This window comes from Sphaeramia orbicularis, chromosome 6 (assembly GCF_902148855.1).
Source record: "Sphaeramia orbicularis chromosome 6, fSphaOr1.1, whole genome shotgun sequence".
In the NCBI taxonomy this organism is placed as follows: domain Eukaryota; kingdom Metazoa; phylum Chordata; class Actinopteri; order Kurtiformes; family Apogonidae; genus Sphaeramia; species Sphaeramia orbicularis.
The window spans coordinates 7,763,230-7,778,626 of NC_043962.1; the positions used below are offsets into that span (position 1 = coordinate 7,763,230).

The 15,397-nt window shown below is 38.2% G+C and overlaps 1 pseudogene; it reads right to left on the reverse strand.

The window, feature by feature from the left end:
- Positions 1-4,352: 4,352 nt before the first annotated feature.
- Positions 4,353-10,356, reverse strand: LOC115420741 (olfactomedin-4-like; annotated as a pseudogene).
- Positions 10,357-15,397: the final 5,041 nt, after the last annotated feature.

Sequence of the window (15,397 nt, forward strand, 5' to 3'; positions counted from 1 at the left end):
AAATTTAGGCTTAAAACCGAATGAACAAAATGACAAAGCCATAAAACTAACCTTAAATTCACTTAAGTTATGGGTATTTACACCTAAACGACCACAAGTGTCGTTAAGGTTCCGGTTTAGAACAGAAGAAGCTGAGACGACGACAAGAAACGTCAAGTTTAAGCCTCGACGTCGATGTTAAAAGGTTTTAACGAAGCTCAGAGAGAGATTCTGGACTCAAACAGCGAATTCATGAATGTTTTAGGTCATCGAATGTGGAGAGAGATGAACTTTGACTGAACTGGTTGAATTATCGGAGACACTGAAGACCCTTTTCCACCAACATTCACAGGGACTTTGATGCTCCTGGTAAATGAATTCCTCTTCATCTGTGTGGTTTTATGTTTCCACCGTTTTGAAGTTCTGTTCAATTTATTCAGACTCCGCCGTTTCCAGTCGTCCCCAAGAATTCCATGAATGTGTAAAAGTCGAATCCACCTACTTTAATTGGGGGAAGTTTGGGGTCGAGGAAAGTTTCCGGCGGAAACTCGTTGAGGTTTTGAGAAAGTTCTTGTGGGTGGAAAAGATGATAAAATGATGATAAATGATGATGAAATGACGGACGAGTCAATCAAACCTGGTTTAAAACGTTATTAATGATCCTTTGCTCGTAGAGTTGGTATCCAGTCATCCTTCGGTAATTTCCACGTCGTTTTCGATATTTTCTGACCTCTTCTCGACCTGCCTGGGGGCTCCGGAATGTACTTGTGTTGTTCAGTATCGTCATCCTCCTCCTTCCATCCTTCCTTCTTTCGTTCCTTCATTCCTCCTTCCAGACCTCGTCCTCCTCGTTCTTGTAGATACGTTTTATTTGAAGACCAGGTTTCCCCAAACTGAACACTAACACTGTATCGTGATCATAAACTTCAGTGTATTTTTGTTCTTCTTCCCTCGAGTTTCTCTTTTTATAGGACATTAGGGTGTACCCTCATCTTGATATAATGATATTGGTTCATGTGTAACTACTACTATTCTACTTCTTACTGCCATTATGATTGATTTCTATTGAGCAATAAGTTGTTTTTTTTTCTGGTTTGGGTGGTTTCATATTGTGGGAGTCTTCCATTTCTGTTCACAGCAGTAGAAGGACTCATTCAGACGTGTACTGTAAAGTTTAAAGATAATTCTATATAAATACATATATGAATAATCTGTCTATGTCCATGTACTGATCAAGTAACAATAAAAGACTTTATGTCAAAGTTGAAGCGTCTAAATCTAGTCTTTTCTTATCCAGACTGTTGATGAATCCACTCACCTTCTATTACACTGGTCAACAACAAATTTATTGTCGAAGTTTTTTGAGCTGATTTAGGATCATTTTGGTGTGCTGAATCCAAAAATCACATTAATTTTGCTCAATCAGGTCAACTTTCTGAACTATGCTACATATTGGCTTTTTAAAAACATTTTTGCTTACATTTATGGGCAGTTTCACATCATATGATACAAAATTGTTTCATATTTCTTGCAATAAACGAGTTCTGAAGATTTTACTTTTGCCAATTTATGATTAATGGCTTTTTTAATATTACAGGTGAATGAAATGGCTTCGACTAGAAGATCTTGCAAAAATAAGCCTGACGTATTCTGCTACATCTGCGCTGAATACACCATTGTACCTAACAGGAATCCTGTTAGAAAATAATTTTTTTTCTCTTAAAACCTATTTTGGGTGAGAACTATATAAAAAATCCACTGATAAAGTCACAAAAATGTCATCAATTTTGTGAGAAGATCAAATTTTTCAAAATCAAATTAGCAAAAAAAACCTGACCTGATTGAGAAAAGAGAGATGTCATTTTTGGATTCAGCGGTGCAAAATGGTCCTAATTCAGTTGAAAAAACCTAGACAACTTGCAAAAAACATTTTTTGTAACCCAGTGTTAGTCAAAGTTTGAATGTGTTTATTCACAGGTTGATCCAACGCTCGTCTTCATATGACGAAGTTCAAGGTTTGAGTTGCATTTTAGTGACATTAAGGGCAAAAATTCAAGTTCTTGGTTATGGACTGAAAATATATCAGTTTAGGGTCAAATTTTCTCAGGAATCTGAATCTGAAATCATTTAAGCAAAATCTTTTGTGGTTTTCAAATCACTGAGCCTTTATTGACGCAAGGTTGAAACAAAAAAACATGAAATTTTGCCTATGAAATACCAAGGTTATTATCGTTAACGAAATGACGAAAACTAGAATTGAAAAAGCATTTTGTTAACTGATATAAATAAAAACTATAATTAAAAGAAAAAAATGATAACCAACTGAAACTGTATTGTGTGTTTACAAAACTAACTAAAACGTATAAAATTATGGTTAAAATTCCCTTCGTTTTCATCTTTGTCAATGTCGGATTGATACGAAATCGATTTATTTCCTAAAGCAACAGTCCTGTCACTTGTGTTCACTTGTGGTTTCCAGTCGTCTTCTGGTCCCAGCTCTACCTGGAAACATGGAGACTAGAAGTTGGGAGAAAGCAGCAGAGTCCTGTACGGGATTTATTTAAATACGACGAGAAGAAGAGAAAAGATACACAAAACTAAAACTAACACTAAAACTAAACATTAGAAAAAAAACTAAAACTAATAAAAACTAGCAAACCTGCTCTAAAAATGAATTAAAACTAACTGAATTAGAAAGAAAATTCAAAACTAAATAAAACTAAACTATAATGAAAAATCCGAAACTATTATAACCTTGTGCACTACTTGATTAACCATTTAATTTCTGTCAAAAATCAAACATACATGCTTTCTTCTCTTTATCTGTGAGCTTTGAATCCTCCCCAGAGGCCTTCCGTCCTCCACCCCTGGATGGCTTGCGTCTTGGCATCTTAGCTCTGTTCAGTCAGTCAGAAATTTAAAAAAATATATCATTAGGCATTAGTCCATAACATGTGTAAGAGTTGTTTTATTAGTTTAACTACACTGGTCTACAAGGAAAATGCTTCCAGAATAAAAGTAATGAAATTTTACCACATGAGAGTCACTGATAAAGAAAAGTCAAGTCAAAAAATGCTGGTTGCTGAAGTTTCCAAGATACAGCCTTGGGTCAAAATGTGAAATTCAAGATTTAACGAGAGAATGGGTTTGACTCAAAAGGAATATTTGTCTCAGAGCTACAAGATCTACTTCCAAACACTGTCTGCACATTAGAATACATTCACTTTACAAGTTCTATTTAGTGGAAGATTTATAAAACCATTATATAAATGTACATAAACCAATATATATGTGTAATAACACTTATCATATACCTTGAAAACATCACCAACCCGGCACTTTTGTCATTTATTTTCCAATTAATCTTATTAAAATACGTAACATTTCGCACATTTAATCTCTGAAGCAAATCATCTCTAAAAAATTGTAGACCAGTGCTATAAATTGATCTATATAGCCTTCCTAAAGTGTTGCTCGCTGCTTAAATTGGCTTCAACATTGACAAGCAAGTCCAAATCTAATACGTGGTGGGCCAGTTTCAAAAACCAATATGAAAATTTGGTTGTAAAAAAAACCTGATCTCACTTAGGAAAGTAAATGGGCCTAAATATATAAACTAATTGTAGCTTGGCATAGGTGGGCATGTAGGTGGGCATAATTGATTACATTTTGGAGGCTAGATATTGAAAATTGAGTGAATACAAGTTTGTTTTTTTACAATGGTATGTATTTTTTTTTCACAAACTAAAAACTGATGGGGGTAGGGTGAGTAAAAGTAATAATTTTACTGATCTAATATTAGAGTAGACTTAATTGTTGGGTAATGCTCTATTCACAACAGAAAAGAAAGAGAATGGTGTATAATACAGACAGATTTATGATCATATCAACTCTACATACAGAATTATAAGTCCAATTCTTACCTAGAAGCCAAAAAATCCAAACAAAATGGTCCCAGGACGTCTTCTGAGGAACTGGCTGATCTGACGTCATTGACTTTGAACTGAAATCACTGAAACTGATCCTCATTCAAAGGCCAGACCGTAAGCTGTTCTTCTAAAGCTAAAAGGTAGCAAGTTCAATGAACATTTGCAAGCAGCAACAAGATTAACATGGGTTTTCAAATTATTGTCACTGAAAAAGGGTAATTTTTGCCCACTTTTCAGCAAACATCATGTGAAAAAGTCACACAAGGACAAGTCATACACATTTTTGGATGTTCTATTCTGAAACTACACATTTTTCCAATGAATTCAACACAAGACACTGCATGAAAGGTATACATTTATTTCACAATATTTTTTTCACAATAATGATCCTCAAAGTTTCAGCCGTGTCATATGTGACAGATAATGAGCATTAAAAGAAGACGATTGAATTTTCACTGCATTTTTATTAATTTTCCCCTCATTTCCTTTTAACAATGTGTAAATGCATAAAGAATGTACCTGACAGTCACATTTGTAATTTGTTAGCGGTGTTAGTACTTTTTGGTTGAAGCGGTGGTGGTTTACTCAAACAGGACTTTGTAGGACACCATGTGGAGTCGCAGTAGGCGTGGAGCATCTGGTCCACGGGGCTGTAGTTCAAGGCGAGGATGTTGGGAAGCACCTTGTGGAAAATTATGCCGACGTTGAAGTTTTCGTCCCCGGTCACCGTGTCTAGAGAATAGAAGATCTCCTCCTGGTCTCTGTTGACGTAGCGCGTGACGTAGAGGACGCCGCACGCCATGAAGGCGTTGGTCACGGCCTGTTTGTAGACAGACGTCTGCAAGGTTTGGCCCAGCTTCAGCGGGTTGCCCTCCTCGATCTTGGACAGAACCAGGTTACCGAAGTTGTCGTTGGTGGTGTAGATGACCCAGACGCCGGACTCGTCTGTGGCCAGGTCCAGGTCGGTGAACGGGTAACATTCCTCCAGGTGACAGTAGTTCGCCTTGTTGTTAAACCTGCAGAACACAAACAGTTACACGTTCTACGAGAACTGTTTACACATTCAACAGCAAACCAATCTGACTTTCATCTGAAACTTCAAGATTAGGATTGAAATGAAAATCACAGAAGAAAATGAATCCCCAGTTGAATGTGTGAGGTCTTCAGGTTCTGTCTCTATGTTCCAGTCCTGTGGTCTGGATGCAGATCAATCTAACTATAGAAGTGGGCGGGACTTTCACAGGGGGAGAACTCAACTAATCCATCAAAGTCCACATATGACTTCTATCGGTGATCAGTAGGAACTATACTGATATCTGGAACAATTTACATGTGATAAACCATCAAAATATGGACCATGAGAAGGAAAGGAACTTTGATACTATTTTTAAAAATTAATTTAAAATTCAAAGTCTAAATTTCCTGGTTCCTTTGGGGGTTTGATCTGCCTGGTTCCTTTGGGGGTCTGATCTACCCGGTTCCTTTGGGGTCTGATCTACTTGGTTCCTTTGGGGTTTGATCTACCTGGTTCCTCTGGGGTTTGATCTGCCTGGTTCCTTTGGGGGTCTGATCTACCCGGTTCCTTTGGGTCTGATCTACTTGGTTCCTCTGGGGTTTGATCTGCCTGGTTCCTTTGGGGGTCTGATCTACCCAGTTCCTTTGGGGTCTGATCTACTTGGTTCCTTTGGGGTTTGATCTACCTGGTTCCTTTGGGGGTTTGATCTACCTGGTTCCTTTGGGGCTTCACATACCTGGTTCCTTTGGGGTTTGATCTACCTGGTTCCTTGGGGGTTTGATCCACCTGTGCCTTTAGGGTTGATCCACCTGGTTTCTCTTTGGGGTTTGATCTACCTGGTTCCTCTGGGGGTTTGATCTACCTGGTTCCTTTAGGGTTTGATCTACCTGGTTCCTCTGGGAGTTTGATCTACCTGGTTCCTCTGGGGTTGATCTACCTGGTTCCTTTGGGGGGGTTTGATCTACGTGGTTCCATTGGGGGTTTGATCCACCTGGTTCCTTTGGGGGTTTGATCTACCTGGTTCCTCTGGGTTTGATCTACCTGGTTCCTCTGGGTAACTGCAGGTCGCTGATGGTTTTGGTGGTGAGGTTGAAGCGGCAGACAGCGTCCCGGTTGTAGCGTTGTAATACAAGGCCTCTCCGTACATCACCACATTTGGACCCTGGACGGTGTTGGTGGTCGGGTTGGAGCTGTGGATCATGACGTTACCTGGAAGAACAACAGAGCACTGATGGTACGCAGTAACACACATATTAAACACAGACAGAACACACAGACAGCTGTTAGACATAAAACTGCAACAACTCTGACCAAAAACGGTCATTTTCATAAACGTGCTGTTAGCGGTGTTTTACCTTAATATTAACCCTCTGGTATCCGACCTATAGACGTCCTTCTAAACACCAAAAACACCTAATCTGCACAGTGTCGTAGTAATGTCAAAATGTTTTTCGGATAGTTTGTTTTTAACTTTTTTTTTTTTTTTTTTTTTTAACATACTTTTGTATTTTATCAGCTTGAGCCATACACAAAAATACCAAATACTCAATAACTGCCATATTTTTAACCCTTTAAATGCCACGTTTGTAATGGAAACAAACCATATTTTTTGATACCACAGACTTTTTTTATATCCATAAAAATTGTATTCGTTATTTTTTGTATTTTTCATCCTGACATATGACAGTGATTAACACACATTGGTTAATATGCATTGTTATTTTTGGGTTAGGTCAAATGTTAAATGCTAATCATGTAATTTTACTTTTTTTGTATTTGTCATTATTTATAGATAATTCTGTTATTATTTTTCTGGTTCTGATCCACTTTAGATCATATTGGTGTGAATGTGGAACCTAAACTAAAATGATTTTAACATCATTGATATATTACAATATTAATATTGTCAATCTCAGTCAAAATGGTACAAAAAAAGGGTTTGCTCAGATACAACAGAAAGCATCCCAGACTTTTCTGAGCCAGTTCCCTAACCCTAACCCTTACCCTAAAGTCTTATTTCTTTAATCTGGAACGTTTGCAGTTCAACCTCGTGTTCCGTCAGTTGTTTACCTGGAGTGCTAACGCCGACTATCAGTGAGCTCAGGCTGCTGTAGCGTCGGACGTAGTGGGCGTATCTGTTACTGGAGGCCATCGGTACCATCCAGTACCAGTGCTCCTTTCCTGGGTCCGGTTTAGGGTCGCGACCCCAGGCTCCATATTTAAAACTGCCTGGATATTCTCCTGCCGTGAAGACCCGGGGTCCGGAAACGTTCATGAACCGACCGTAGGGACACAAACCTGCAACAGGAAAGAACCGAAAAGGAATCAGTAATCCTGAAACAGCCAAACAGCCACCATAAGAAACCCCACCCACATCCACTGCAGACATAAGAAACCCCACCCACATCCACTACAGATATAAGAAACCCCACCCACATCCACTACAGACATAAGAAACCCCACCCACATCCAATGCCAGTCATAATAAACCCCGCCCACATCCACTACAGACATAAGAAACCCCACCCACATCCACTACAGACATAAGAAACCCCACCCACATCCAATGCCAGTCATAATAAACCCCGCCCACATCCAATGCCAGTCATAATAAACCCCGCCCACATCCACTACAGACATAAGAAACCCCACCCACATCCACTACAGACATAAGAAACCCCACCCACATCCAATGCCAGTCATAATAAACCCCGCCCACATCCAATGCCAGTCATAATAAACCCCGCCCACATCCACTACAGACATAAGAAACCCCACCCACATCCACTACAGACATAAGAAACCTCACCCACATCTACTGCCAGTCATAAGAAACCCACCCACATCCACTGCCGGATATATTAAACCCTCCCACATCCCCTCCCAGATATGTTAACCCCACCCACATCCACTGCCAGTCATAAGAAACCCCTCCCACATCCACTACCAGTTATAAGAAACCCCTCCCACATTCACTCCCAGATATATTAAACCCCACCCACATCCACTCCCAGATATAGTAAACCCCACCCACATCCAATGCCAGTCATAATAAACCCCGCCCACATCCACTGCCAGTCATAAGAAACCCCATCCACATCCACTGCCGTATATATTAAACCCCTCCCACATCCACTCCCAGATATGTTAAACCCCTCCCACACCCACTGACAGTCATAATAAACCACGCCCACATCCACTGCCAGTCATAAGAAACCCCACCCATATCCACTACCAGATATAAGAAACCCCTCCCACATTCACTCCCAGATATATTAAACCCCACCCACGTCCAATGCCAGTCATAATAAACCCCACCCACATCCACTGCCAGTCATAAGAAACCCCACCCACATCCACTACCAGATATATTAAACCCCCTCCCACATCCACTACAGACATAATAAACCCCACCCACATCCAATGTCAGTCATAATAAACCACGCCCACATCCAATGTCAGTCATAATAAACCCGCCCACCAGTCATAATAAACCCCACCCACATTCACTACCAGTTTATACTAAACCCCGCCCATATCCACCACAGTTAAAATAAACCCCGCCCACATCCATTACAGAGTCATAATAATCCCCGCCCACATCCACTACTGATGTCATACTAAACTCCGTCCACATCCTCCACCAGTGTCATTATAAACCCCGCCCAGTCTAAATGTACAAACACCCTAATAACGGCTACCTGAGCTAATTAGCGGCTAGCAGACAGACCATAGAATTCAACTCATGCTAATGCTAACATCAGTAGTGTCCACCATAATAGTGGGGGTTACAGGGTGCATGTGCAGTACCTGGGGGGGGGCTGGTGGTTGGGGCCTTTGTGCGGAGGCCGTTCCTACACTGGTCCAGGTCCCTCTTCAGGCGCTGGTTGGCCTGTTGTCGTTTCACCACTTCCATGGTGTCGAGCTCCTGCAGATCCTTCAGTTCTTCTTTGATGTGCATGATCTGACACATTACAGACAGTTTTAGGGTTTATTTCCCATGATTCCTGAGCACTGAAGGCGGCGTCGGTTTGACTCTACCTGTTGTTGGGTGTTGGCGGTGAGGCGCTGGTGTCCCTCGGTCGACCCGTTGAGTTTCTCCAGGATCTGCGTGATCTCCAACAGTTCGTTCTCGATGACCACGAGGCTGAGGAGTCCGTAAAGGTCACGATCGTCCTCGACCTCCAGCAACGACACTTCGGACTGGATCTGAGGAAGACGACGGTCCAACGCCAGGAGGAGAGTGTCCATGTCTGCAGACTGAAACCATGACGACCATGACGACACAACAGCACAACGATAACAACAGCAATACAACAATGACAACAACGACACAACCCGATCATTTTGGTCTGAACGTAGAACCTGAACGAACATGATTTAACACCATTCTTTGTGAATTACCATTTTTAAGCTGATGTTTCTGTTGCATCTGGAGGCTTCATCCTTCGCTGTGTTCAGTCTGTCATGAGGAAAAGGCTTCTGGGAGTTTATCAGCTCACAGACACAGCTGTCAGCGGACGACTGAAACAACACGAACACACAAATACACAACACAAAACACAACCACAGTGCAAACACACACAAATACACAACACAAAACACACAACAAAAACCACAAAACAAACACAGAACAAACACAGAACAAACACACAAATACACGACACAAAACACACAATAACGACAGAACAAACACACAACAAGCACACAAATACACAACACAAAACACACAACAAAAACCACACAACAAACACACAACAAACATAAAAATACACAACACAAAACACACAACAAAAACCACAGAACAAACACACAGCAAACACAAACACACAAATATACAACACAAAACACACAACAAAAACCACAGAACAAACACACAACAAATACACACAACAAACAAAAAAACGAACACACAACAAACACAAACACAAAACAAAGACACAACAAACACACACAACAAACACAAAACAAACACACAACAACAAAAAACAAACACACAACACATAACAAACAAAAAATGAACACACAACAAACACAAACACACAACAAACAAAAAACAAACACACAACAAACAAAAAACAAACACACAACACAGGTTTATGTCAAGTCACAAAAACATGACCGTCCAGCAGACGCTGAGTTTAAGGCGTTCTAAAATAATGGACACATAGTTTTACCTCATGCCTCTTCTGTTTATTGCTTCCCTGCTGTAATGCTTTTAATGTTTTATTTACAGCATTTTGAATTGTCTTGTACATGAAATGTGCCACAGAAATAACCCTGCCCTGCCTTACCTGTGTGACGGTGATGAGCTGGAACAGCTGGAACAGCTGAAACAGCGACAGGACGAGGCTCCGTTTCATGGTCGATGGTCTCAGACTCAGTGAAGTGGATGATGTTCAGACTCTGAATGAGACTCATCGTCCACGTTTGACCCGTTTCCTTCCAAACCACAGCTCTTCCTCTTGTGGTCACGATTGCAGTAACACGGAAACTTAGGGAAACTGGAACAAATATCTGATGGTAAGCAATTCACACACCCAAAAACCTGTATTTACATAATTTTTCAGAAGCTTTATTTACAGGAACGATCATGGCCTAAAGTTTCTGCACTGATATCAAAGTCATTTTCACAAGTTTTAGAGGTTTAAATATACTAGTCAACATTTGCTAGGGATCAGGATCTCCGGACCTCAGTCCCATTGAACACATTTGGGATATGCTTCAGGTCCGTGTTCGTGCCAGACAGAAGTAAAGTAAAGTAAGTAAAGTAAATTTTATTTATAGAGCACTTTTCACAGACAGAGTCACAAAGTGCTTTATCAATTCAAATCAGAATCAAATTAAGTTTACAGAGACCCAACAGAATCCTTTGACCCAACAGAACCTCCAACATACGGCACGGGAGCTGGAAAATGCCCTTCTGGAGGAGTGGAACCCTTATCCCTCAGCAGCAGATTTCCCACCTCATCCTTAGCATGCGTAGAAGGTGCAGGTCTGTTATCGATGCGGATGGTGGCCACACACATTATTGACATCACACCGTATGTGTTTTCAGAACATTCTGAGTGGTTTCAGTGAAAACAAAATTGGAAGAGTAATTGATGTGAAGTCTAATTTCTAGGGTTGTATCACCCTTTTGCCTGAAAGTGCAATAAAAATTTATGTTTTTTTACCTTTTGGTCCATTTTCTTTACATGACTAGCCAAAGTACACACATAATATATGAAGTCACCCAAAATATTATACAACATCAATTATTGTGCAAACATAAAACTGATCCCTAGCAAATGTTGACTAGTATATTAGAAGTGTCAAAGAATTTAATTGGCAAATAAATCACATTATTCAAATGTTTGACTATCAACATTTTCACATTAAATTATAATATGTTTTGGAGCGATGGAAGGTTAAATCAGTTAATTAATCAATCATTCAATCCAATTTTATTTATGCAGCTTGTATAAGATAAACAGTATTGGTCCTAGAACCGAACCTTGAGGAACTCCATGACTAACTGGTGCACTGAGAAGATTCATTATTAACGTGAACAAACTGAAAACAATCTGTTCAATTTAAACCACATTAATGCGGTTCCTTTAAAACCAACTGACTGTTGCATTTTTCTGCTGTATGTAAACCAGTTACAGGAACAAGTATAAATTATAAATACGATCTAAATATATTAATATTCACTCAAAGCTAAAGCCAGAGAAGTGACTGTTTTATTAATGTTTGAATATTTCCACGAATTTAAGGTTTCTCACTTCTGGTTTTATTTCAACCTCAAACAGCGAAAAATATTCAGCTCAGTTTTAAAACATTTTTATAATTAATGACTTTTAGCTGTTTATACAGACGACAGTGAACGAATGAAGGTGAGAAAATAAACTGATAAACTCACTATGTCACTATTAAAGATAAAAAAGTCTTTCATATTTGTCACGTACTATTTAGAATATTTAATACTATACTTATTTAAAGTACTAATGTTTAAGACGACTTCAGTCATGTTTACAAGAGTTGAACTTTATAAGTTTCTAACCAACAAAAACACAACAATACACAACACAAAACACAACAAATACACAACACATACACTTAAAACCAACATAAACACACAAATGCACAACAAATACACATGAAACCAAAAAATACACAATAAATACACATGAAACCGACAAAGCGCAACAAATACACAACAAATACACATGAAACCAACAAATACACAACAAATACAGATGAAACCAAAAAATACACAATAAATACACATGAAACCGACCAAAGCACAACAAATACAGATGAAACCCACAAATACACAACAAATACAGATGAAACCAAAAAATAACACAACAAAAACACAACAAATGCACATGAAAACCAACAAATACACAATAAATACACATAACACCAACAGAAACACTATATATCAAAGCCAAAACCGACACCAAATTGTTGCTGATTTTGCGATGTTTTTTTCTGACGTTGGTGCTTTTTTTCTGTTTTGGATGTTTTTGGGGGTTTTTTTAGTGGGGGTGGGGGGGGTCGTTTAATGCTGATGTTTTTTTGTTGTTTTTTTTCCATTTTTGATGTTGATGGGTTTTTTTTTTTCATTTTTGATGGCTGATGTTTTTGTTTGTTTTTTTTTTTTTCCGTTTTTGATGCTGATGTTTTTAGTTTTCTTTCTGTCGTGGTGTTGATGAACATCTTTGCTGTTTCTTTCTCCAAATAAACCGGAGGAAAACAGAGTTTTGGGAGGAATCCCTAAATGTTGAACTTCTGTGCTTTGTTTCACTTTCTGTTTCCTTGCGTTGACCTTCATTAACTGTTGAATCGTATGTCTTTGTTCCTTTAGTCATGTCAGCATTACTCAAATATCAGGGACGATGGAGAAATAAAACCTCAACAAGTGTTCAGACCATACGTTGTTGAGTGCAAGGACCCACAGACATAAGACCGTCTTCCTCATGGGGATAAAAAGTTCCCAGTTATCTAATGTAAATGTTCCATGTGGTTTCCATAAGCGACCATCCACTGACCGGAATGGTGTTTATTTCAAACCAAAACTCAATAAAATGCTGATTAATCACAAATTGAGCTGATATTAATAATATTTTGCATTAATTTCACTTCCATCTTTGGGTTTCTGCAATGAGGAAATAACAGTGTTGTGTAAAAGATGAAGAGAAATTATGGGAAGTCCTGAAACTCTGGACACACATTCGCATGAGTTTGTAAAATTGCGTGACATTGAAGGCATCAGCAGATTGTGTCAAAGCGTGGTCGTGGTTGAATCAGATTCAGTGGCTTCAGTTTTCATTCATCCAACCGTCAACATGCTCCTGCTTCTTCTACTTCTGTCCAACGCGGTGAGTTATCGCTCATATTCTATATTTTTAATGAACTTTATTAAGAAGCAAAGCGATCAAACATTACAGGCAACAGAACCGATGAGAATAAACGTAATAAAAAGACAAAACAGTCACTGAGAAGGAGTTTAATTATTTAATTTAAAGGATTCTGGTTCATATTAATGGATTTTGTTGCTTTTTTTTTTAGTTCATTAGGGATAAAGAATTTAAATAATGATGTTTATGAATATGAAATGTTTCTGATAAAATAAACAGATTAAACCTCCAGTATCTGACCCATAGACGTCCTTTAATCCCCTACAGAATTATAATCTGCACAGTGTCAGAATAATGTCTAAATGTTTACATACAGTTTGTTTTTAATTTTTTTTTAAAAATATATATTTCATCAACTTGAGCCATAAACAAAAATAACAAATACTCAACAACTGTCATATTCTTGACCATTTAAATACCATGTTTGTAATGTAACAAACCGATTTTTCATGCAAAAAAATACAGACAAAAAAAAAAAAATCCAATATTCTACATAAAAATTTAGTAGGTTTTTTTTGTTTGTTTTTTTTCATCCTGTCATATGTCAATGATTAACACCAACACTGGTTAATATACATCATTGTTTTTGTTCTAGGTCAAATTAAATCCCAAATTGTTAAATCCCAAAAAGTGTCAGTATTTTGTACTCACTTGGTAGAAGGATGTTAGTGTAGAAATTTAACAGTGTTTAAGATAGATAGATAGATAGATAGATAGATAGATAGATAGATAGATAGATAGATAGATAGATAGATAGATAGATAGATAGATAGATAGATAGATAGATAGATAGATAGATAGATAGATAGATAGATAGATAGATAGATAGATAGATACTGTATATGCTGGTTTAGACAAAGGGGTAAGAGCTTAATAAGCTATGGTTCTTACTCCTTTTCAAATATGACTCATTTCTTTTTTTGTTTGTATTATTTTTTGCTTCCTTGAATTTTCATTTCTATATAATGGTGTGGCAAACAAGTCAATTTGTAGCAGTCAGGGAGCTTGTACCATTTCCATATTCAGAATAAATCAATAAAAAAATGTGTGTTCTGATTTTAGTGGACAGGTCAAAATTAAACAGGTCATACAAAGATAACAACTTTTGAATTCTGGCTTAAAACATATTGTGAAAAATGATAGGACCCTTAATTGTATGAAGTGTAAAGTGTGCATAATATGCTCACCTGGATAGCGGAGGGATAATAAAAATTAAATTATAGTATAATTATGTTGTTACTAGCTCATTGACCCATGAGGATCCACAGGTTCTAGATGTGGTAGTTTTTATGCTGTTGTGTATTCATGCATGTTGTGCTGCATGTGTCCAGCAGGCACCACTAAAGCATTCTGGGTATAGAAATGTAATTGTAAGGCTACTGTATTCCAAAAGTAGTGATATCTCCCAAAAGTATTGGTCTTTTCAACTTGCCGTTTTCACTAGTCTGTTCGTTGACCAAAAATACATAAGTATGACAAACTGCAGCAGTCAGCTGTGGACGGATTCAGTGTGAACACACACACACACACACACACACACACACACACAATGAGGCCACTTGGTTTTTATGATATAAATGTAAATTCAAAGGTGTCAGTTGAATTGAAGAAGCAGCAGGTATATTGTGAATATTCTGTTTATATCCAAAAGACAAAAACTCTATAAAAAACAATATCAGACTCAGATCATTTGGGAAGGTTTTACAATAATGTATATGTATGAATACTAAATTTTCCTGATAAAGTAAAAAGTTTGATTCGAAATGAACTTTTAGGATTTGTGTGTTGTGACCTGGTTTAAGGTCAGAGTTCCATTTAATACATGATTAAACTGATTTAGTTCAATGTTTTAACCACATGTTAAACTAGAACGTCGTTCCTTCTCTAATGAAGTCAAACGTGCATTTGGACTCATGTTTCTGCTTCACTGACACCAATGTAACATAAGAGTCAATATTTAATGTTTATGTCCACTTCCTGTTGTCCTTTGTCATTTCTTTGTGACTGTTTGGGTTTGTCTGCTGTTCGTCTGCAGGACGTGGCTGAACCTCAGCGTTTGTTGGGTT